Source organism: Malurus melanocephalus, unplaced genomic scaffold, assembly GCF_030028575.1.
Source record: "Malurus melanocephalus ecotype Western Australia unplaced genomic scaffold, MMel_1.1 scaffold_417, whole genome shotgun sequence".
In the NCBI taxonomy this organism is placed as follows: Eukaryota; Metazoa; Chordata; class Aves; order Passeriformes; family Maluridae; genus Malurus; species Malurus melanocephalus.
The window spans coordinates 454,545-480,380 of NW_026623649.1; the positions used below are offsets into that span (position 1 = coordinate 454,545).

General features: G+C 44.9%; 1 protein-coding gene across 4 annotated transcripts in view; it reads right to left on the reverse strand.

The window, feature by feature from the left end:
- The window catches only part of LOC130581538 (calcium-activated potassium channel subunit beta-2), a 128,491-nt gene that overhangs the window by 80,973 nt on the left and 21,682 nt on the right, over positions 1-25,836 (reverse strand). The window contains exon 1 of one of the 4 annotated variants that reach the window (XM_057379697.1): positions 6,253-6,334. The exons of the other annotated variants lie outside the window; for them this stretch is intronic. The gene's annotated coding sequence lies outside the window, so the exon portion shown is untranslated. Of the gene's footprint in view, positions 1-6,252; positions 6,335-25,836 lie in introns of those variants that run through there. 4 annotated transcript variants of the gene reach the window in all.

A 25,836-nucleotide genomic window follows, 5' to 3' on the forward strand; every position in this document is an offset into this window, starting at 1 on the left:
ATAAGCGCATCCACATGTGCATCTCTGAAGAGTTTTTTAATTAATTGCTCTCAGTCATTTTCCTTTTATAAAATTAGAACAATGATGGAATAGACTAGCTGTGGAGTTTGGCCGAGGAAAGATTATACTAATCCACTTGAAATACGACTGAAACAGAAAGCAAGGAGAGATAAAAGCAATTTTTTTTTTCCCAAAGCCTGTTTACCTGTGACAAAATCCTTCCAAATCAGCTGCACACAAAATACTGGATCATCTTAATTAAACTAGACTAAAAAAGATATTGCTTTGGACTTCTTGGGGTATGTCATAACTGAAGAGTTTGTCCTGTGATGCTTTTAGCAAGATGGGGGAATATGTGTTTCATGAAATTAATGATTAGGAGAACAGCAGAGCTATTAAAGATCAGTGGCACCCAGATCAACTTGCTTTATGGAAGCAAAAAAAAAGGGGAATTTGTCAGAAATTTTTGATATACCCTGAGGCATCAGAAGGAGTGGTTTTCAAGAGTCAGGGGACCTTTCATTTGCATATTCTCCAGTTAATAAAAGGCTGTGGTTTTAATGAACTTCCTTTGTTCCTGGCATGGGTTATTGCTCCCTAAACCTTGAACTATATATTCTTTGTCAAAAGAATAAAAAGATGTCCCAGTTAACGTGATGCTTTCCACTCAGACTTTCTTTCCAAAACTCTTTTTTTCCAGGGCAGTAAACTTTCCCAAACCACAACAACCCTCCATACACGTGCTCCACAAGGACTGCTTTCCACAGCTGAATCAATTCTTTCCCTATCACYACCACAGCAGCTCTGGAATTCCACATCCAAGCTTAAAAGCAGCTCATCAATAACCAGATGGGCCCTGACGATCGGAGACCGATGAGTGCAGACAGATTGCTGTCCTTCTCTGCCCTTCAACCATCCGCTCATGGGCTCTGCCACACTTTGCTGTGGTCATTCTGTGGCTGTCTGAAGCCTCTTTCTGCAGCAGTTTCACCAGGTCTCACCAGGCAGAGCCATTTAGGGGTGTTCAGGGCTGCTCCAGCTCCCTGTGCCTGCACCTGAGCACGCTATTCTCCTGCTTTTCTGGTGCCAGCTCTGGAGTTCGACTCCCTCAAAAACCAAAAGCAAAACCCAGGAGGTTCCATGAGTTTGGAGGGCCAGGAGAGCCTGGAAGGTGCAGGAGTGGGAATTSCAGTGGGAATTGGAGGGCAATGAGAGAAYAGGGGGCAGTGCCAGCYCTGGGGCAGCCTGGCTGATGGGGTCCCTGAGCTGTGCCCCCMAAAAATCCCATTCAATCCTYGCYGAGGTCAGGGACTCGGTGCATTTGKCAGMAGCACCGAGGAGCACCTGGACACAAACCTCCAGCAGGATTTAACATCCCTTTATTCCCTCTGACTTTGATTTAACCATGGGCTGTGATGCTTTAAGTACTAGATATTAATTAGAAGCGGTAGCAGGTCCCACAGGGACCATWCTCCAGATCTCCTCGCCATTCCTAGTCTGACTGATTTCAAGTTACTGCTCTGAAACATTATTTATGCACTCAGCAGCCTGAYGTTTATAAGGCCTAGCTAAATTTGCAAATAACTAATGGCTCTCAGTGAGGAGTGCCACTCTGCTGAGGTGGAAAATAGCTTGCCCACGAGTAAAACACAGCCAAGGATGTTGGATATTTCCTTTAACACTTCTTTAAGGCAGCAGGGACAGTGCTGTGTGGAGGGGTCCCACCAGGATGGCAATCTTGGAGASATGAATCACTTTGGGCTCAAGCAGGAGCTTTCTCTTAGCTCTGATGCTCTGAAAGGGAAGTGGGGAAGTGGGACAAATGCTCTTTTGGCTCCTCTGGTCTTTAAAACCCTTCTGGCAGTGGCTGATTTAGGACAGTGCACTGGAACACCATGGGGAAGAACACTGAATTCGGGCAAAATTTGGGTACCTGGGAATGGCTGGGACATCCCATCTGGCACAAGCAGGGATGAAAGTTATTTATGGGTAGCAGGACAGATTTGTATTAAGAAAGAAAAAGTATCTTGAAGACATAGGAGTTTTTGCAGTATCTAAAGTGATTTTCAAGTTAGGATTTAATTCCAGACTACATTGAATCAATTTTTGTCCCAGCAAAGATTCTCTGCATTTGCTCTGATTTTGGTTCCTTTAATTCCCCTCATTCTCCTCCTGTCCCCAGGCAGTATTAGTCTGGTGTTTCGTGTGCCCTGACAGAATGTGAATACACRTGTGCTGCCCGTAGTGACTCTCACTGTGTGACTCACAGCAATTTAGGCCCACTTCTATTTTTAGAATTAAAAAAAGGATATCTAGGATCATTGGACTTTAAAATCATTGAAGAGGTAAGGAAGGGCCATCTGACGGGGGTGTAASTGCTGGTTGCCTCTGTGAAGTCTTGGCAACCCTGTTGATTCAGCTCATACCAGACTTTCTATATAAAGTATGTGGACAATAGAGCTCCCTCAGTGGGAGACATGAGGTTTCCTCCTATATGACATAAGCACAGTGCAAAAATATCTCAAAAGGCAAATATATTCATGTTTTATAACCTTCTCCCCTTGATTTGTTTCTGAGTCAAAAGAGCTTGATGTTTTGACAGCTGATTTTTTTTTTTGTGCCTATGAGAAAATAGATTTGATAGAAATTCTTCACCCACCTGGTTTTGACTGCTTTTAAACCATACATCASGTGTTAGTTTTCTTCTCATCTGCCATTTTCATGACTCTTCCATACTTCCATGGCATTTTATCAAACCCCTGCATGGCAAAAGCTAAACTGTATCACCCCCTTGCTTGGTGGCATTTTTGCTGAGTACTCACGTGATGCTGGCACAGGAAGAGACTGGGGATAACATCTCCAGGGCTTGCCATGGGCCAGTCTGATAAGGCAATAAGCCTTAAGGTTAATGACCCAAATTCATGGGATTCATGGTTAAAATTTGTGTTTGTGTGTTGGGTGTTCCCATTCTTACCTCCCCAATGTGTGTCACTGGTCCCTCCTTCTGCCTGTCATCCTCATTTTCCCCCTCTTTTGATGTTTTCTCTCCTGCACTCACTGTCTCACTGTTGATGCTTTGTTGCTGTCCTCCCTTTTGACTGTCTTCATGTCACAGGATGGCACAACAGGAGAGGTTAAAATGTGGAAAATTTAGAAATTTCCATTATGGTGGTTTTTCCTTCTAAGCTGGCTGCACAAGCAGTTTCCACCTGCACTGTGGACTGATGCTGGAGAGTTGGAGAGACTGTGGGGACGTGGCAAGAGCTGTGAGAGAACATCCCATGCAGTGCACGATGGATGATGCAGACTATTCATCTCAACAGWGCTGCAGGAATTCAAACACTTTTCATGAATATTCATGTCAAATTGAAAGCTGTTTAACCTGGCTCTCACATCTGTCTGGTGGGAGCACTTCAGTGCTTRTGTGTTGCTCCTATGACTCCTTGCAAGACACGAATTTTAAACCTGAATGCTCAGAGAGTGATGGAAATCCAGTATGAAACAGTACACTTGGTTGTGAAATTTGCAATTCGCTTTCTGCCAGTTAGCTACACAAATCAGCTAATCAAGGAACACCACAGGACTGAACCAAGCAACACAGTAGGAATTTGCAAACATCTGCCATTCCCAAAAGATCTGTAAGCCAAGAGCTGTTTGCTGAAGAAAGGCCTAAATAATATCAAATAAATAAATTAGGAAATTGCATGACCTCCACGGATAATTTGTAACAGAAAGGGCAAGTGACATTCATGGCACAAGGTACTTATAGAGCTTCTGAAGAAAACAGGGAAATGGTTCTTCAGCACASTGAATCAATCTGATGTAGTTTGCTTCCCTATCTGATGGAGTGATGAGAGATTTGGAGTCACTTCTGGCAGGTTCTCAGACAAATGGGTATTTGGTCCTGGCAGAAGTTTGTGTAAGTGGCCAATTTGTCTGGGATAGTTTTGAGAGCAGATTTACTTTCGGATCACGGGATTTGTGTTACTTCATATTTTGCAGTTGAAAATGCCTGAAATATGAACCTCCTCCTGCTACAAAGTTGGGCTTTGCATTTTGCCCTGCCTGGAGTCCTGTGTTCAGCCTCATTCCCTGAGCACCACGCTCTGTATTTCCATTGCACCATTACCACATTGGCCTTGTTTGCAGGGCTGGTGCACTGCCCCTTTCTCAGAGATGCTGAGGGATTTGCCCAAATCAATCTGGACACAGGCTGAAAGAATCTCCTACCCCATCATGGTTTTACCCCTTCAGACTCTTCCCTCAGAGAGGCAGTAAGTAAAAAAAGTAAAGTTGTCTAAGCCTCTGGACAAAAGTGAGACGGAGAAGAGAAACCACGTACTTGATTTCCACATGCCTTGCTCATTTCTGGCACTGATTTAATACCTCTGCGTAACAACTCTTTGATCCATACTGCAAACTGCTACAACAATTTCTTTGGAAGGAAGTTTTCACTGTTATCTTTATGTACTCAGTAGAGTACATAACACAGGTTGAAATTATTTTCACCCCAAATTTGCAATGCAAAGTGATGCAGTTAACTGAAAAGTTCTTGCTTGGATCAAATGGGGAATATTTATGGTTCTTAAAAGCAATTCTTACTGTTCCTGATCCAATACTGCTTTTTTTGGCACAACCAGTATTCACTGACACTGAATGCTTTTAGCACTTTTGTCGTTAAATTGTCATTGGTGTTTTGTTTTTAAATGGATTATATCACGACCTGTTTACAATGCAGTATAATACTCTGAAGTTCTCCTTAAAGAGAACATCAGTTAGGATGAGTAAATTCAAATTACTTGGTAAGTTCCTGGCTACACAGGAGCTCTCTTTCTGATGAAGATTTAATGAAAACCATCACTCTAGCAGAATTCTCAAAGTTGTGAGCTTTTGACAACAGTATTGTAAAGTATCCTTAGTGACACCCACATTAAAGTAGATTTAAAATGGCATCGTAACCTTAATTTTAAAATTTAGCGCAGCAAGCGWCTCCATACCTCTTGCTGCAAGATACGGCACTCAGCTTCTTTAAGTGCATTTTTAATATGTCCTGTGAGAAGCATTTCCACAAGCAGAACGTTTTATTGTTGCTAAACACCGCTCGCTCCGAAGTCTCTCTCTTGTTTGGAAATGAAACTTTAATGAACATGTCGAAACAATTCATCAGCCCAGGGAACATCACGCTCAGATCAAACACACCAAATGATAAGGGCTCTGCATATGCATGGCAATATGATTTTCATTCATGATGTTCCTGCTGCTCGTCCTGGCGGGGTCACACACAGTGACAAAAACACGAACTCGCTGCCCAGCCCTGCCCAGGAACCCGTGCAGACCCTGCTGCCCTGTCTGGCCACCCAGACCTGACTCTGATGTTCAGACATTTTCTTCTCTAGTGGTGCTAAATGGACACATCATAAAAAAGTGCATGAGGCTTCCAACTTTGCCCATCACCTCTTGCACTTCTGGCTGGGGAGAAACAAGATTTTTCAAGGGGAAGCTTTGCTGTTTTACTACTGAGTGCTCATTCCCCTCTCAGCCCTTGCTCACAGCCCTTTCAGCATCCATCCAAACGCTGTGTACATCCTTCCCACACTGCTTTCYCGGGGGGAGGAGGGTGTCAGGGGGCTGGCAGTGACACGGGAGGAAATCGTGCCTTTTCCTGCCTGAAACTACAATTCTCGTCCAGCAGAACAATGCCAACAGTGCAGAGAAAGCTTTGACTATGCAAAATGGATGGACACATCACGCCTTCTTTTGCAATAGGTTATAACCTAAGGAGTTCCTCACCCGGAAAATTCCTCCCACCACCTTCCCCCGCGAATGTTTTCCCCCTTTSAAATGACATCGGTGGCACTCAAGACATATTTTACACATTAATAGCGTGTCTCCCTCATCTTGCAGGCTCCATAGCTTTTATTTTAGGGCAGCTTCCCTCTCTCCCTTCTCCCATCTCAGAAACAGCCCGGCTRGCTCGCTAGAAAAGGAGTAAAGTGTTTTCTTTGCATGACCTCTATGTATTTTACTCCGCGGGAAGAACAACGTGGAATGCACACTCAGCAGGCAGCGAGGTTTGAGCCAGCTTGTCCTSGAGGCATTTCTGCCATGAAACACAGAACTATCCACAGGATTTCTCCCCCCATCCCGGCGACCCCTCCCCGCACCTGGCCGCGCTCGGAGAGCCGGGGAGCGCAGCACGAACGGCGGGCACCGAACAGCAACAGCTCCCTTTGTTTCCCCAGCAAATCCTACCTCCGATAGCTGTCACATCTTCCTCCGAGGCGAAGCCTAATTATTAACAAACAGAGATCCAGCGGAATCCTCCGAACTGCCACCGGTTGTTAAGTGCTGTCATCGTTCCCTCCTGGCGCTTGAAACCTTTTTGGACCATTAATGTCACAACCCCTGCTAACTCATCGCTCGGTACTCCCCGCTCAAAATGTCTGAAATAGTTTGGAAGGACAATAGGGATGACAGGCACACTAGACAGCCATGCTTGAAATTAGTTTTCTCCAGCTGACTTAAGGCTGTTTCGCAGCGCTTTTCGGCGTGCACTCCGTAGGGTTGATTAACCTAGGCTAGACATGCCATTCCTGCTTTTGTTCAGGGCTGGAATAGGATGGCTGCTAGGAATGCAGCGATAGCTCTAACTCCATTCATCCCTCCGTAGTTCTCAAACCTCCCTGGGRGAGGAAATCGCTTCAGTCATCCTTAAACTCACTGAGGCTACTGTTTCTGCAGAGCAGGCTTTCACACATTGTTTTGAAACTAAAGAGAAAATCCCTSCCGGGGATGGAAGGTGCCGTAGCTCTCCCGGCTGATGCGAGCGGCGAGAGGAGCCGGCAGCATCCGCCCCCGCCGCAAGCTCCGGCTGGCGCAGGACTCGGTGGAAGAAGTAGCGATTGGAGGCTCAAAGTTCTCAAAAACTCTGTGAGGCAGCTGTGGCACAAAGAGAACGAGCTGTGGCAGGGGCCGAGCCGTGGTTTGTGTGCACAGAGTCACGGATGTGCACCACGCTTCCCAAAACGCAAAATATTTTTTTTTGTTTGTTTGTTTGTACATAGCAGGGAGCTGCAATCTGAATTTCTGAGTGAGCAGCACCTGGGGTAATCGTGAGCAGAAGAAATAAGAGCAATGCACAGGATTCGAGGTGCCTGTGATGTGGGGAAGAGAGGTGGTGAGAGATGCTACAGGACACTGCACTTTTCAATAAAACTGTGCTAATATCAAATCCCAGCTCACAGATATCAGTACTCTGCTGAGATCTTGCAGCTCTTTCCTCTTGGCTGTCACTTAATGACCAGCCCAGGTCAAGATGCAGCAACGCCTGTTAACATCTGCTCTCACTTTGGAGTTGGTGATCTCGGTCKGGTCCCTGGTGGACACAAGTTAGGGCCACCAGCATGGATGTGTCCCTGCCAGCAGCCATGGCACAATGGGCTGAGGGACTCGAGAGGCACCCTGGAGCCAAGGCAGGCTGGGCCAGAGCAAGTGGGGAGTTCGTTCTTTTGGTTTTTTCCACATTTTCCTGTTTCTCTGGTATCACCCAGTTCACAGCCCTTTGCTCCAAATGGAAATACCAGGCACGGAGATGTCTCAGAAATGAATGGTGTAGGAAGAGATGAAGGAGCAAAGCAGATCACAGTGAAATCCCAGCTATGGCTGCCCCACACCCTGGAAATTAAAGAGTTAGGAGAGCATTAATGGCAGCTTTGCTCTCCCAACCAGCATGGCAGTGTTTGTGTCTAGTGTGGGCCACTGGGCTCTCCTCCTCCTGAGTTGGTTTTCACTGAAACTGAGTGAAAGAAACCTTGCTGCTGGTGCAAGCCAGCCAGAGATGCTGATGGGGACATCTGCAGGGACCACGAGCAGGATGTTTGCCTCTGAATCAATGCTACCCGTGCTGGTTCCTCTTGGACATCCTCCCTTCCCCTCTTCACCCACTGCTCCTTGCACACACAGTGGGTTGGAAGGRAGGGCYYGAGGCKCCAGTTTTKTTTCTSARTTTACAYTGGGGCATTATTAGCACCTTAAGCYTCTCCCAGAATTGGTGGCAGCAAAGGGGACTTTAAATTTTGTAGTCATGAATCTCAGGGTGGGCAGCCACATGCTGACTGATAGCAGGGCTGATTGAAGAAAACCTGCTTTCTGAATAATTGAAAGAATTTTTTCCCTGTCACCTGCCTTGCATCTTTCGTATGCCCTTCATTCACCTTAAGGCAGAAAAAGAAAAGGGAAAGAAAGAAAAGTTGTTGTCCTGAGTAATTATAATTCTGTCTCACTAAGGGTCTCACTGTGCCATGGATTTGCAAGTGGGATGACACAGCAGCCCAGGAGATATGAGATTCTGGTTGGAGATAGCCAGGTCTAGGTGTCCTGGCTCTGCTGAGGATCTTTTGAGAAATTTCAGTACTGGACTGGACACAAAAGGGGTCAGTGACAGGTCAAAGCAGGTGGTAGCTGCCATCCACATTCACAGTTCCCAGTTAAGCTGGAATATGAGCAGGTTTATAAAATATGGGTGACTATCCCAGCTCCCCTTCCCTTATGGACCTCTCTGCCAGGGGGATCCCAAAGGCCTCAGTCCTCCCCAGTGAGTTAAAGTCACCAAGAGTTGGGGATCAGCAGGGGACAGCTGTCTGTGAAAAGTTCTTGCCTTGGGTGGAAACTGAAGGGGGGAATAAACTGTTCAAGGTGTGCAGCGTGGGCTGACAGGGAATGAGCAGAAAGGTTGTCTGGGGGGGTGAATTGTTCAACATAGCTCAGTCCTAGGGAGAGAGTCTGTGATAATCCCCCTTTCCTCAGGCTTTTTCAAATCTCTGAGAAGCCACAGWGGCTGCCATCAGTGATGGGACTTGTACTCCTTACTATGGCTCTGCTGCTGCTGCATTTTTATGGCACATTGATCTGTTCCTTGCTGGAAAGAAGATACAGGGAGCAGTGGGGTGGTGATYTGATCAGCTCTACCAATTTTCTGTTTTCCTGGACTGCATGAACGGTGCAAAGTAGGATTGCCCAGGGAAGCGGAGGGCTCACATGTGCTTTAACTCTGCCTTCCACCAGGAAAATCCAATTCTGTAGCAGAGGAGATTGCTGCTCAGCTGTACAGCAGTGGACCCTCTTTCAGAAAACCCATTGCTTGCAAAGGAGTCAGAACAATTTAAAGTGCCTTTATCAATTTCTGACTGGTATTTAGTTAGGAAATGGCCAAGGAGGGTGAAGGACAGGAGGAATTCAGGAGATTTGTAGTTTGCATGCTGACAGTGAGCCAAATAATATAATGAACAGAGCAACYAATGCATAATTTCATTATGAGTCATCCTTATTATAACAGGAATTTGACAGATGCGTAACTAGAAAGTGTAACTATCAGTTACAAATACCCATTTCTAATTGCAAAGGAAATGCCACAATATAATTAAAGCTTCAGGTTGCACAGACAACAACCTTTTCTCCTCCCATGGTCACAAATTCTCTAGGAACAATATGAGCATATTTTGAAGTTGYGTACCTATCAGACAGCACTCCTTCTACCCACTTGCTGAGTCTTTTTGAAAGAGCAGCAGGTAGGCTCACTAATCCATAGATCCTCGGTGTGAATGGTGTATTAAAGGAATTCAGGGATGTTCTGTGGATGGCTCTCCCACGCTGGGTGTCTGTGCAGAGTGTCAGTGCTCAGTGCAGCCCCTGGCAGAGCTGCAGGTGTGATGTGCACGGCAGGTAATGGGTTGTGTTTGGGATGTACAACCACAGAGGCAGTGAAAATTAGTCTGACAGGAAAAAGGATCCTCCAAAAAGGCCAAATTCTGTCATGCACGTCAAGATCCTCTTGGGCACTGTGGAGCCTGAACTCAATCCTGAGTTTTGCAGAGGGCAGTTATTCCCTGAAATGAGTGATTCCACAGTGGGGAAAGAGAAATTCCTGACAATTATCTTGGCAACAAACAATGAAAAAAAATGAATGAAAAAAATCCAGAAACYCTGTTGATGTGACTCCCCACATTGACTGCTCTCCCTGGTTTCCCTCTTTTTCCTGCAGTACCTGTGTGAATGCAGCCCTGTGCTTGACCAGAGTCTTGCAGAGTCTCTTGTGCCGAGCACCACAGGACACCCAAGTGTTCATTTAGCTGAGTTACATCACAGTGACTGCCTAATCGCTTCCACATGCTGCTTGATTGTCCCCCTTTATGTGCCAGCTCTGCCTTTTTCCTGCACAGCTCTTTCTGAGCCGCTTGCCTAAGAGGAAATAACTACATCTGGAGTGTTGCTAAATGACCCAGAAGCTGCTGCTTTGCAGACTGACAGTATTTGATGCAAATAGATGGCTYCTTGCTGTGAAAATCTCCTTGGCTGACGACCCACCGGGTGCGTTCCACCATGGTTTTCTGAGCTAAAACACAGTCTCCTCCTTTCATTTTCACACCATCACTCTCACAGAGCTGCTGGTATTCAATTCTTCCTGTGCAGTTTCAGTGCAGGCCTTTTTCCTCCCAGTTTGTGCACCAGCAGCTGGCGCACATCGCTCCTTCTCTTTGCCTTCAGCTCCTGCCATCTGCCACCATTAAGTTGCCCAGGTGTCGGAAATCTTCTTGCTCTTCTCTGGCAAACATTACTCTGCCTCCTTCTCCACTTCTCAGCCTTCATTTGTATGGAGGCTGATAGATCAAGATCAAACATCTGCTGCGTTTCATACTCCGTGGGGGCGGGTGGGGAGCAGAGTTTGTATGGTTGCTGGCAAAAATAAAGTCTGGTTAACCCTTCCTTCCCTGACTTCTCATCTTCACAAGCTTATGGTTTTCCTGCACTTCTACATGTGTTAATTAATACTTGCCAGTTATGATGTTACCTAGGGCAAATATATCCTAAAGCAGAGTTCATTTTCAGAAACATCAAAGCTTTCACATCCTTCAACAGTGTCTAGTCCTGAGGTACTGAGGAGCAGCGGAGTTGGAACATATCTAAGACATCTATCAGCAAAGGCACCAGAATAAACGTTTTTTCCTCTTTACACTGCTCCTGCCCCTGACTTTATTTTGCTTTCCACTGAGATACAGGTCAGGCATCCTTTGTGATTGCCTGCAGGGGAAATCCAGACTCACTGATCATATTTCACAACAATGGGGGGTGTAAACTATTGAATTCTTTCGCTAGAGATGATGAAATTAAATGATTTCTGGTGTGCCCAATGCTCTTCAGTAAATCACTGAAGATTRACTGCAAGTTTGAGCAGCAACAAACCAGAACCCAACAGAACAGGCTGCTCACACAATGCTGCTTGCTGGGCCCAGGGAATGTTTCCTGGTGAAATATGTATCTGAGGATGCACACCCAGCTGCTGGGGCCAGTCTCCAGTGTGATTGTTGAGTAATTCCAACAGGATTTCACACTTCAGCAATTTTACTCTCCTCAGCCTGGTTCTCAGKACTTTCAGAGCCCGATTTTGTGCGAGGCTCTTGGGCAGGGATGGTTCCCTGCCCTGAGCAGTTCTGCCGAGCAGCGATTGCTGCCTGCTGCTTTTCCATTTGTTAAGCAATGGATTAGTGCTCAGACATTTGCAGGCCACGTTGGGCTAAGCCCCGTGTGCAATTCTGTGGATTTACTCCTCTCCTGGAATGCCGTGATCAGAGGTTGTTTCTCTCTCGTTCGATAATTTCCTGAAGCACTGCTCCAATCGACACCGCTGTGATTTCCCCGCTTTGTGACAGATAATGCATTGTGCTATTCACCTTTCACAGAAACACCAAATTGGCCACTTAGATGCTGGCTGATTTTACACACAGTGCCTGGCTGTTTCTCCAACTCCTGMTTGCTTTTTCTGTCCACATTTTCCTATTCCTATGTTAATATTACTTCTCCAGCAACCTCAGCAAGATATTACTAGATAATTCTTTTGCCTTATTTTTGCCACCCCCCTGMAAATCATTTGCTATGCATAACTCGCCTTTCTTCAGCATTCAAGTATCTCCTTTAATCTGTTCTCCCTTTTATTCTTCACTCAGCTGCTGCTGCCATGCTTTGGTGGAATAGTCACTTGTGTGATGAAGCTCATGCTTCTATTTCTGTTCTGTCTCCTTTGAAAGGTCCTTTGCATCAGTGAGGTGCCTCTTTGGGTTTCTTTGATGATTTGGTGCTGCACACTGAGCTCTGCACTCCAGGAGTGAAAGATCAAGGTGTGGAGAGAGTGTGCCAAGGGGGAGGGAAAGGGGTTTTGATGCCAATGGTGCCATTGCTTCAGTGAAGCAATAGCAGAAGCAAACAGGTAAAGGCCAGGCCAGAAGAGGCTCTTTGGTAATGCTGTGCCTCAGTTTCCCCACTTGTAAACTAAGAATAATCCTCTGCCCTTATGAATTCCTTTGTGAACTTCACCTGAGAACTGAAAAAAGGACACAGAAATTCAGCCCTTTTAAGGTTGTATTGTTGCCATCTTGCTGATAAACTTTAAATTCAGAATAGCAAGGGCCTAAAACTGCCTGAATAACCCCCACCCTGTGCAGGGTGTTTGGAGCTGGTGGTGACACACATCCACTCGTGAAGGCACAATGTCTTCATGTCCCCTGGCTCTTCCATCTGAGAACACCAAGGACACTCGTRGCAGGTGCTGTGGGGTGCAGCCCTGCTTGTAGGGTGAAGGAGGRCTTTGGGGGCAGCTTCCCAGCAGCCAGGGAGCAGGAGGGACATTGCCTGGGCTGGCTTCAAAGCCCAATTTTGGAGTTTTGTCTGCTGGCAGGGGCAGGAGAAACCTCACACAAGATGCCACTTTTTAATTTTCCTGATCTATATTCTGCAGCAGGTGCTCAGAGAGGCACATAAATCCTCCAGCACAGGATTTATGGTTGTGAACACCAAATATTCACCAAAGCCCCAAATCTCATTTTTCCTGCAGAGTGACCAGGGGGATTTGACTATCCTTACTGAAGTAGAGTTATTTGGGATTTATACCCGTGAGGACAACATTTGGTCCTAAACATACATCCCTACGTACATATAGGTTTTGTGCAAAGTTGTTTCTTCCCCATGAAGAAAATCTTGCAKTGCCTGAACAAAGCAGCCACCTCTTCCCCACCACCACAGCAGCTGAGGACACAGGACGTGTTTATGAATAAATTGATTGAGGAAAAATGGTATTTGGAAACCAAGCAGAGGCTTTCCAAAAGGAAATAGGCAGAATGATAAAGCTTTGCTTTTAAGACAAGCTACAGGGATGGTCCTTTGGCACAAACACACATTTTTTCATTGATAAAACAAATCTCTTTTTTCCACCCTCTCTGATGAATTTTTCAATTCTGCATATGCAAAAATATTAATGTATCATCAAAAGCTGAAGTGGACTCCAGAGGAATTTAGCCAGTCATTTATCTCTGATTTTAATTGCCTAATAGTATTTGTTTACATCTGTTCGAAACAATTTTATGAGTATAATTTTATACTCATTATGGGTATTGAAGAAATGTTTCATCATTTCTCCACTTTCCTGAGTCTTTAAAACAATAATAAAAAAAAAAGGAACAAGTTGTCCAAGGATACACCTGTAATCTGACCTTTTCTCTGCTCTGAGAAGTTTAAAGAAGATTATTTAAGTTTTTGTGTCTGTACTTGCTCTATTTTCAGAGCCTTAGAAGTAACCTTGGCTGGAGATTGTGGCCTCTGAGAGAGGCACAGAGGATGCTCTTCGAGCTGAGGAGTTCATCCCTACTGGGATGAGGGGCCTTATYCTCCCTGCATGAGAACTTCTCCAACAATTCACAAACCCCTCTTGCAGCAGCTCCCAGCTGGAGCCTCAGACCACAGAAACCAGCTGTGTTTTCATGTTGTGAATAAAACAGACCTGGAAAAACAGTCCCAGGAAGATTGTGCCAATGTCCCAGCTCCATTGTCACCAGGATGCTGCAGGTCCAGGCTCTGGGGATGCATTTTGGGCTCAGTTTCCTGTGTTTAAAGGCAAAGGCACCCTGGAGTGCCTCAGACACACATAGGCACACCCTGAATCTCTGACCCTCACTCCTCTGACCCACAGCTCCTGCAGGGAGGATGCATTTTCTTTATTTGGTTCCCTGCTGAGTTTTCAAATAACCCCTGGGTGCAGTAAATGAGTAAAACCCCCAGTCCCCATAAATACAATATCCTTTGGGGGAATCCTTTGGGTCTGGCAGTGCAGGAGCAAACATCCCCAGGGCCCCGTTTATCTCACACTCCATATCTATTTACCTGATTTTTTTCCTCCCAGAGCTGCTATTATTTTTGCACAGATGACTAAAACAACTCTCCCACTTCTTGTCTCACTGGTTTGTGTTTGCTCTCAGCTGGATCTTTAACCCCTGCCAAGTGGTGTGGATGTGTGGGCAGTGTCTGTGATGCCATCTCTGCTTGTCTCTGCAAGGAAACTCGGGCACAACCAAGATATTCACTCACATATGAGGTCAGTGTGAGATACCTCAGTGTTTGTCAGGATTTGGAGGCAGAGGAACCCAAATTGCACCTGTCAGAGGGGTAAAGGAGCAGTGCTGTGATTAATCTCTCAGCTCCCTCTGTGTAAACACAGAGCAGCTCCCCAGCATGGATTGAGTTGCTCCGACCTGTGCAGTGTCAGGCAGGGTTTGGCATGGCTGGAGGCAGGACAGCAGGAAAGAACACTGATCTGGAGCCAAATAGGAGCCCAGTGTTTCTAGACTGATTGCAAGGGATGCCTCTCACACAGCACAATGAGGAATCCAGGTCTGGGTCCAAAAGCTGAGCTTTTTCTGTCCCCTCTTTTGCAAAGAAAACAATCAWGTGCGTTAATTACTTTGGCCAGCTCAGTCCTTTCAGGGTTCCTTTCCAGGGACTGCTCCATTGTGTCAGGAGCAGTACAGCCACTGAACAAAAAGACATTTTGTGCCCAATGTTATTTATGTGCTTTTTTTCAGTAACTCATTATTTTAGCTACTAGAACATTCCTTGAAATATCTGACGTGCTGTGAAGAAATTTCACGTCATTAATCTTTAGTTTATTTATTTTTAATGACATAGAGGATCAATATTCTACATTTACATATTTCATCTAATATATATATATATATATATATATATATATATATATATATATATCTTATATTCTCTACTGTGTAAGTAGTACTGTCTGCTCTAATTTCTGTTTCCAGACATACAAACGCATTTTGCTTTGAAAAACTTCAATCCTGACATGGGATTTTTCTCCAGAGATCTTTTGTCCATTAAATAATAACAGTCAATAATATTTGGCTATGATGGGAGAACCATCTAAATGTACGTTTGAGCCCTGTTATGTCAAGCAATATAGTTTTACAAAGGAAGTCTTAAACTTTCCTGAAGCTCCTCTGATTTCAGTGGTTTGACAAGAATATAAATKAGAAGGAAGTTTCCCCCTTTGCTGGCATCTGATTTCTAAGTGGGATTAACTATGACAAGAGGTTTTTCCTTGCATAATTAGATTTGCTAAAATTTCCTTATTAGGTTCATACAACTGTTTTGTGAAAGAGAAAATTAAGTGGGGATTTTTTTTTTTGCCACTAAGTTCAAATTTGTCTGAACTCTCAACTGGGCTCTGGTATCCTATTAGAGCCTGTCTTTGATAATAACCATGTTTGGATTTCATTACTTYCTCCTCTAATTCCAGCCAGTGACCATTTCACTTTTTTCCTAATAGCAGTACGAGGTAAATTGCCCATGCAAGGCTGTTTGAGACCGTCCTAGAACAGCTCAAGTAAAATGCCTTCATTTTTCTTAATTTTCATTAACTCACCATTTTTATTGTTTGTGTGTAGTGTAAACAGTTTGTAAAACACCATCCTGCAGACCTGCARAGTCAGAGCTAAGGAAATATTCCCAATGGATACCAAAACTGAGGAGCAGGGGATGCAGAGCCCTGGCCAAAGGAGCAGTAGAGGAGAAGACAGTGAATGATGGGCTCTGTCTCAGGTACAAGAAAGTGAAAATAATCACAAAGATGTGATATGACCTGCAAAACTCACAGCATTTCTGGGACTAAACCCCTCCAGCTCATTACCTTCTGTACTCCTCTGCCCTCACCTTCCTCCCTCACATAAACTGCACATCTGGGGGTTAATGATCTCCTTAGGGCTTGCTCACAGACCAGAGCTGGGAAAAGCAGGCACAGCTGGGCATCCTCAAAGAGAGAGACATCATGGAAATGAGGTTTTAGGGAGAAAAGGGAAAAAAAAGCTGCCCTGGCTGAGGCAAGAACAAGGAGCACCTCAGTGGGTAGGATGAAGGGAGGAGAGAAAAAATGTTAATATAGATAACTAGATAACATGAATTTAGCACACAGGAACCTACCAGGTCCCCAAAGCCAGGTCCTTTTTCATGAGTGACCAAAGGACATAGAAATGCTTAGAAATTARATCTCCAGCCAGAAGGCTGTGAACATCTGATAGCCCATTACCTGCACCATCCAGCAGCCTTTGGATCAAACCCAAACAAAACACACATAATATTCACAATTTTATTTTCATTTCCAATCACCTGCTTCTATGCACTTTGAAATTCCCTGGCCTCTYATAGRGAAGAGATTTCCCAACTGCTSTAGGAARAGATTCAGCATTTTGTTTCCACTGSTCTGGTGAAAACCCAGGTCATACATTAATTTTTTGGAACTTGGTATGCTTGACTCCTAAACCCCTGAGTCTGTACTTTGACACTGATTTCAAACCCCTTTTGAATTAAGGAATGTTCAAAAGTCCAAACTTTTTTTTTAAAAAAAGGTAGAAAAGCAGGTAATAAAGGTTAGGTGCTATTCTGCTGTGGCTTTCTTAGAGCCAATTTGTATGGAATCTGGCTCCAGATGGGGCACTGTTCCTGTCACCCCTTTGTCACTGTTCCTGTCACCCCTTTATGTAGAACTCAGTATATTTTTGAAAGAAAAATATGATCTATGTGACTAAAGACTGGTTTGTCTGACCTCAACAACAGGCAAAGCTTTAGGAAGTAAAAGAACTTCTTTCTGAAGGAAAGAATGCAGCAAAGCTTTACCASAGCAATGTTGTGTCAGAGGCATTTGATGATTTTATTTGATAGGATAATTGATTTTCTTAACAAAGGCAGTGCAGTAGATCTAATCTCTCTGGACTTCTACAGTGTGCTTGACGTGGTGACAAGATTAGTCAAACTGCAGAAAATGGGGATTAGTGGAATTGTGTTGGAAATGTCTGAAGAGCTAGGAAAAGTACATTTTGGGAAAGTTTAGGGTGTAGTGGTGACCCTGGCATCCCTTTAGGGCTGCTGGGGGAGATTGATTGCATTTTTAATTCTAATTTTTCTGGCACAAAAAGAGACAGTTTAAAATTGGTGGCTGAGATGAAATTAGGCTGGATAAGCACATTAGTGGAGATTCAGAAAACTATTTAAAAAATGGGATAGACTTGAAAGCTGCRGCAGGAACAATGGAAGTGTGAAGAAGGATATAATCACATGAAGGCCTTGAGAGAATCCTGCCATGCACTATTTCTGTGAAGTGGGACTTATCTTTTAGAAACAAGAGAGAAAAAAGTGAAGTTAGATGTGCTGGGGTGCCCCGAGAGGCTTTTTGAACCTATGATGATGCATCAGATATCCAGTGTGAACATCCCTGCTCCAGGACCTGGTGAGATCTTACCTGGAGCACCAGGCAGTCAGTCCTGGCACACAAACTCAGAAAAAGTCTATAAAACAGGGACAGCTGCAGAGAAATGCAGCAAATGCAGCCTTTCCTTTTTGTGGCTTTGAGAGATGTCCTTGCTGTCTACAAACGCAGCTGGGAGGGGAGCTAAACACTGCATAGAGTTTAGYTTCATAGAGAAGAGATATTTCAGCTCAAGAACAAATAGGTGGAAGAATGAGGCATTTAAATAGTCCCCTTGACAAAGAGGTGGAGGTAAAGAATGTAAACTATGTAAACTGGGCGAAAGCAGTTTGGAAATAACAGTTTTACTGCTTGATGAAGGGGGGAACTTATGAAATGATGGCCTGAGACTGCAGGCAGTTGGGCTCAGTGATGCAGAACCCTCTCCCAGCCCTCTGCTTTTCTGCTCCTGTCAGGAGATCTCCAGTTTTGCAGCAATTTTGTGAAATCCAGCCTCTTTTGCCAGGCAGTGTCTGAGGAGGGCTCAGAACAGAGACTTTGCAGCAGTCAGGAGCACAGACAATGGAAGGCCAGCCCTGGGAGACCGTGTGTGAACATCCCTGGTGAGCACGTTTGAGGGTGTCAGCATCTTTATGGCCTCTGGATGAAGGAAGCAGCTTTCCCTGAGCTGGGCACTCCAGCCAGGCAGGACAGAGCTTGGCAGGCACAGCAGAGCAGCTGCTCTCTTGTTCCCACCCCGCAGGAAAAATGGGCAGAATCCCTTGTAACTGAGGGAGTCATGACCTGGGACTGAAACTTTTATCTAAATCCTGAAAATAGAACTGGTGTGATGCTCAACTCCCAGGAAACAGCAGGAGGAGGAGGAGGAGGAGGAGCAGGCAGGCACCAGCTCAGCACTGGCAGCTCTTCCCTTTTCCCTCCTGAATCTCTCACTGATGACCCCCAGCTCTTGGTGCTTTGCCAAGAGCAGCACTGACCCCAACCCTGTCCCCAGAGGGCTGTGGTGTCCCCAGGCACAGCAAGGGGTGCTGCTATCAGGGTCACTGCTATCACAGTGTGATTCTTGGGGTGTCCTGTGCAAGGCCAGAATTTGGATTCAGTGACTCCTTGTGGGTCCCCTCCAGYTGGGGATATTCTATGATTCTGTATTGTAACTCATCCCACAACAGATCCTGTCTTCTGAGCATGAAGGTTCTTTCAAAGTCCATAAATCTACTATGATATTCAAGTCAGGAAGGAAAAGTGACTCTGTTCCTGCAAATGTCTGAACATTTTTGTTAATAAAGTTCAGAGCATGAACAGTAACTGCACATTGTGCAGGTGGTGTTGTCTGAAATGGAAACAAGTGTGTGTGTGTGTGCCCTGGTCCTACACGCATTTGAGAATCCTGGCACTTCAGGAGAGAAGAATGAACATTTATTCTGGGAAGGTTCTTAGTGTCACAGCGTTAAAAATGGGAAAAATGAGCCTGCCCAAAGGTGAAGCACTCGGACCAAAGCTCCTTTCCTTTGGTGCTGTGTGACTCCTAATAGAGTTTCTCCAGCAGAGAGATCTTCCCTGTGGTCCTTTGTAGCTGGCTCTGATATGTCTACAGCTTCTCTCTCTCTCTTTTTTTTTTTTTTTTTCTTTTTTTCCAGAGGAACTGAAAAGACTGTGTCAAATAAAAGGCACAAATCTTGTCTTTGACAAAAATAGCAGAGAGAAGAATTAAAAAGACCCAGAGGACAGAAAATTAGTGTTTAAAAGAAAGGAAATTTAAAAAAAAAAAAAAGAGATAGAGGCCCATTTTTCAGCTTGACTGAGTTTTGGCTCCCATTTTCTTGTGCTGTCTATATGAAAGCCAGCATTTCTGAGAGTCAGAGGTGCAGTGCTGGGTCTGCCACCACCATGAAGAATGCAGACACCTCAGGGCAGGGTTATGGAAGGAAGAAGAGTCTTGCCCTCCTGAAACTACCTGAGATATTCTTCCAGTGATGAGCTCCTCTAGAGAAAGGAAAAGCTGCCCATTAAGGAAATGTCTGTAGAACTGGTGAATGCCATTTGGAATGACTCTGGTGATGAAGGATCCTTTGCCATCTTTTGCTAGTGGCATTCTGATCCTTTCCCCAGCTTACTCCCAAGGAGAATGCAGTGACAGAGATGGACTGGCAGCCACAGTCTGTCACTGCTGCGTGTGCTGTTGGCTTCTCGGGCATTTCCTCCTGTTTCAGTTTGTAATTTGTAAAGCAAGTGCTTTYCCTGATGCTGAAGGTATTTGTAACACCAGGTGGTGTCCATGGAATGCTCTGCATTCCCTGATTCCACTGGAGAGGATGGAGTGCTGCTACTCCATCCCAAGGTCGTGCTGACCTTCATTGCTGCACATGACTAAGCCACCCTTTTTTTTTTTTCCCTGCTGCTAAAATAGATGCACTGAGAGCAGTTCACTTGCTCCTGCCATTTCCCCAGATTCCCTTTTACCCTGAGCGCTTTCTTCAAGTCAAATGGTCAAATTGTAAAAGGTTTCTGTCCATGCACTGGATGCCTCAGTGAGAGGAAGCCAGAGAAGGTATCACAGCAGACAGAAGCAGCCTGAACTCAGCCATTACACAAGACTYTTCCCCATCACCTCATCTGAGCACTAAACAGCTGAGCAGTAATTATGCCTGATGTTCCCTGATCTCTTCCCTCTCTGCACATGGCAGGGTATTCTGTTTCTGAAACATTGGCCTCATGTCCATGGCATTTGGCCTGTAGCAGGGAGGTTGACTCCAGCCCCAGAGCATCTAAAACATTTTCTTCTAATAGATGGCTCACCATAAGCTGGAAATGCGTCACACACCAGCCAGTTATTTCCACATCATAAACTCCTAATGCTTCTTTAGACTGATGGGGTTTTGTATTTGCTAAGRCCTGGAAATATGCCAAATATCCTTCCATGCACGGCGCTTCTTTTATTTCAGYCACTGCTGAGTTAATCGTTGGGTATTTCTGGTGCCTCAAAGCCCCTCCATTTGCTCCTGGCTATGAGCTGAAAGCTGYTCCACAGCTCCAGCAGGGACAGAAAGCATTGGTGCTGAGATATGACCTCCCACCCTGGCCCTGGGGTTTGCATTGCAGGCATTCCCAGCACTCCAGGGAATTCCTGAGGCTGTCCTCACATCCAGGTTTCCACTCAGTGAACTCCTAAATGTTTTCTTTAATCTCTGCATGCCACCAATCCTATTTCCCTGCTTTTTTTTCYTCTTCCACCAGCCTTGCCCACTAAGATCCCAGCAGAATTGGGAAGTTCAGCTGTTCAGTTTGCTGGAAGGAGAGCAGTTTGGGAGGGCAGTGACAATAAGCACAGATTTTCAGTGGTGGCCTGACTTCTGCACTCAGATCTCTGGTGATCCTGTGGGGATGCAATTGCCTGTTCAACCCAAGAACCAAAAGGCAATTGTGTTCCATTAATCACTTTGCTAGCTGGCTTTTAATGGCCTTATCAACACGATTTCTTCTCTGCAGACTGTTCCATCTTTGAAGTGCTCTGCCTGCTCACCTCTCCCTTTAATTTGYTCCTTTTATGGCAAGACTCTGGTAAGTGCAGAATTTCCTCTTTTCCCCACTGACTCCAAGTCTGATGTGCTTTCCAGATTCTCCAGCTGCTCAACACTAGTTAAGACTCTGCCAACCTGTCAGATAAACCCTCCTTTATTTTTTTYCCCCCAGAGGTTTGTGAGTACAAAGCTTCAGGCATAAAAATTGCTTYGGTCCTGAAGCTTGGCAGGCACACCTCAGAACAGTAGCAAACACCTTTGTCAGGTTCAAAATAATAATACTTCTGGCTGGTTTTTTTTTCAGTACTGAGAGTGTAAAACTAATAGTTTGTGTGATGGAGGAGTGCGTGAGCTTATTTAACTGAAGCAGGTTTGATTTAGCATGAGGATTTTGCCAGGGATTCGTCCTCAGTCCAGCCTATTGCAGTGCTTTAAATCCCTCCTCTTGCCTCTTCTGAGGTTAATGCAGTTCCATTCACACAAGGAGGAGAGTGTACTCTGCAACTCGATGCTKTGTTTTCCAAATGCACCCCGGAACCAGGGGTTAATCCCACACACAGACCTGCCTGTAAATACACACAGGCATTGCACGCGTGCTTTGTTTTCTCTTTGCCCTTGCTAAAGGCTCTGACCTTGGACCAACTCTTYTGTAGCTACAGAGCAGCTCCTTGCAGAGCCCTGCAGAGCTGCTCCTCATAAACCAAAGCTTTTCCTCTTCAGTGTATGGCACAGAGCACYTGGGAGCCACTGCTCCTGATCCTGGCTGACACCAGACTTGGGATCCATCCCTTGTGATCCTGACTTTCCTGACACCAAACCTGGGAGCCCCTGCTCCTGATCCTGGCTTTCCTGGCTCACACCAAACCTGGGAKCCATCCCTTGTGATCCTGGCTCACACCAGACCCCACCACGGGCAGGGAATCCTCCGAATTTCAGCTCCCACCAGGACTCCTTTCAAAGGACAGCAGTGACAGTGATGTTTTTCACTTCTGCCACACTTCACAGGAGAGCAAAGCAGTTCATCAGCACTGGGTGCTGACTACAGAGGGGCATCCTCTGCCCTAAAAGTACCAAAATATTCTTGACTTGAGTGCAAATGCCCGCTGTGGCTGTGGTCTGTTTGAACTGAGCTGCCTGAGCAGAGATCTGGACATGGCACATGCAGCAGGATGCCATCCATGGAGGGAAGGATGGAAGGAAAAAGGGGTTTTCAGAGCAGTGAAATCCTGCCTTTACTGCATCCAGTCTATGTGAACTAACCAGATTCAGCCCAAAGTATTTWCAAATCACAGCAAATTGCCATAAATAATAGTAAACATAAATACCTWCAAGATCACCTCTGCATTATCAGCATACCCCCAATATAAATCTTACACAGCTGTGTAGAGGTGAGCAAAATCTCACACTTCAAATTATACAAAATGTCTACATGTTTCTTGATGCCTAGAAAATAGTTCAAACAATGCAGTAAGTTTATTCTGAGTCATAATGCACAACGATTAATGACAAGGGCACGGTTCCTGCCCAAATCCCTAAAAGCACAAAACAAAAGCCTTCCTGGTATAAACACAGAATCACACCATATTTCTTAATTCCASCCCAAAACACTTCAGATCCCCAGTCCCACAGGAGAGCTTTACATTTATCAAAAATCCAATAGATGAAACACAAAGGCATGGAAGAATCCAGACTGTCCAAATTAAAAGCCTCTGAGAGTCTCTGCAAATCCATCACAGAATATAAAAAAGTCATTAATTTCTCTCCTGGCTTAACATCCTCCTGACAACTTGGTATCCGAATGCATCATTAGTGGCCATTCCTTTGCAGTTGGTAGCCAAAAGGGAGTTGGGAGGGGAAGGGCTTGTGGTTAYCAGAGACACCAGAGCAGCCCCAGGAGCTGCACTTTGCCACAGGTTGCTGTATCCTCCTGGTGGAGTTGCTTAACCTTTTTATGCCCCATCTCCCTCTCTGTGCTGGATAACAACTGCTGATTTACTTCACAGGACTTTTGTGAAGCTCCATTTGTCAGTGCCTGTGATGTATTATTTATTGTCAAAGACATAAACAATCGCATCCTGAGGATGCTGAGCACATCACCTGCATTTTGATTTCTGCCAAAACYTGTCTCCCACTCAGGACAAACTCTYCTTCACCTGCACAATAATATTTTATTAATTGTAATGTAATTTAAACATGTTTGGGGCCACGAAGCCAGCTCCCAATTACTGACTTTCTGGATCAGGGGAGGCTCAAGGGAAAGCCGCTGGATTTGTGATGTGGCGGTGACAAAAAAAATCATTGCTAGTTTTGCAAGATGCTTACAATTGGTGGTCCTGTCAGTATTTACAGCAAGGTGTTACTCATGGCTAAAGGACAGCTTTTAGGGTGAGGAAATGCCCTGCACAGAGGCTTAAAGAGCAGCAGAATAAACATACGTGAAGAAAAGCTGAGCCTAGATAAAGCTCATCTATCTCTGTTAAAGCTACACGGGGTAAATGTGTCTGAGAAAAGGAGCATAAAAAGAGGTACATTTTCTATAAATCTTGGTGAAAATATTGATTTGGTTTTCATATTTTTTTCTTCTGGGGATTCTGGTCTATCAGGCTTCCTTGTTCCTGTTACAAAACGTGATGACAAACTAGGCAGTGGCTAGATTTAACATCCTGACTGACCTTATCTAACYGACCTTGCACCAAAACAGCACAGTGTGCTGCCAAATTTTCCAATTCTCTTCAGCATCTGAAGTCTCAGGAGGTCCATTTCCTAAATAATTCTGCATCTGCTGACCTTATCTCCCTGCCCAAAAGCAAAAGTCCCAGGCAGCAATGGGGGCATTTAGAAATGGGAGAGCTCTGGGTGCAAAGACCTTCTCTGGAAATACAGAATACTCGTGGGTGGTGGGGCTGCTGTAAATCACAGGGAACAACAAAGTCTGTGTCACTAAAGTACCTTTAGCTTCCAAATTCAACCAAGAGCAAGYGTTTAACTAAAATCCTGCCAAATTCTGGAAGACTGAACGTGGTTTGGATGACACAAAGTGTTGCAATTTTAAAGATGCATGGCTTCAGTTTGGGGAGAACTCTTCCCAACACTTGAAAATAAACCAGAGAAAGTTAGAAACTTTGTGACTCTCCAGAAGTTTTATGTTATTTCACTTGTTATGCAAGACAAAAATGGGTTTAACACAAAATGGCATTGACTTTTCAATCATTAATGGCACAATCAACTAAAATACATAATCTGTTGCAGTGTTTGTAAACATGTGCAATTAAAGTGGAATAAGATTCAATTATAATGGATTATGTGTGCATAATAATGCAGATCATGCAATTCTTATTAGTTGGGCTGTACCCTGAGCTTGGTTCAGGAGGAAATTATATTGAAATGCTCTATAATGAAGAGGAAATTTTAATGGGAAGACAAGGTTGAAAAAATATTACTCAAAGCAAGAGGAATGAAAGCATCCGGAGGCAGAATACAAATGACAGCAATACAGAGTCATTTGACTCCATCTCCTCTTTGTGCAGAGATTGTGAATTCACACTTGACAGCTGCTGGGAGMGAGGAGGGCACAGCTCACCCCACTGCTCACAGTGCAGGTCTGTGCTTCCTCTCCAGATAACTTTGCTCATTTTAGGAGTTTCACCCCGTGCAAGAGACAGAAGAATTCAGCTCTAGGTTCTAAAACAGTGTCTCCTTCTCCTAGGTGCTACTTTTTGGGTGGGGGCAAACAGGACACCCAAAGAGGCCTAATTAAATTAATTTCCACTTTTTTTACCTCTGATTTATCAGCTTATATCCAAGGTAGATATGCAGCTATCCAATCTTTCCCTTTGTTCAGTCATTCACGGAAGGTGCTTTACTTCACATGCACTGGTTTAATGAACTATCATTAGGAGTGGGGGAGGGCCAAACGACATTTMCTAATGCACAGAAAATTACTCCTGAAGAGAGCACGGGTGAAACAGAGCACCTCAGAGCTGATCTCAGCTAAAACATGCAGCCYTTGTCTCACCCTGGGTAGAGATAGCTCACGTGCTGCTTTACAAGGCAGCTACAATGGGCTCACGTGTGAAACAACGCAAACTGTGCTGCTCTGATTAGTACAAGGCTTTAATCAATATCTGAGAGGTGACAGAAATATGAAGGGGAACAAAACAGAAAGTGAGAAAGCCCAGCTGATGTGTTGCATTAGCCACATAGTCCTTAGGAGGTAGAAATCCTGAAGGAGAATCTGTGTTGGCTTGGTCARGGCATTCAGGAATTCTGCCCTGGGTTTGATGCTGTTGCCATTCCACTTCTGTGGAGTGATAACAAGTGATAAGGGTGAGAGATTAAACTGGGAATTTTAGATGGAGAGGATGTCTCTGCGTGTCTGGTCCCACGGCACAACCAAGCATTAAATCTCTCAAATAATCAAGGGGAAAATTGCCCAGAGACCRGAATCCAAATTCTCCCTTCTGAACAAATGCTCACTAGAGGAAATTTGAAATTATATGAAGGAAATKATACTGTCACCAGAGCTCACAGTGAACAATAGTCTCATACATATTCATACTCCCATCACTCATGTCACCCCCAGAGAGGGATGTGTGCCAGTCCCAGGGCTAGCAGAGGGCAGCCCTGTGATCCCCTGGCTCCCCACAGGATGGGTGGTCACCCTCCATTGATTACCTCTTCTGGCTTTTTCTTCCCTTTCATTCCAAGTGTTGCAACACCAGAGTT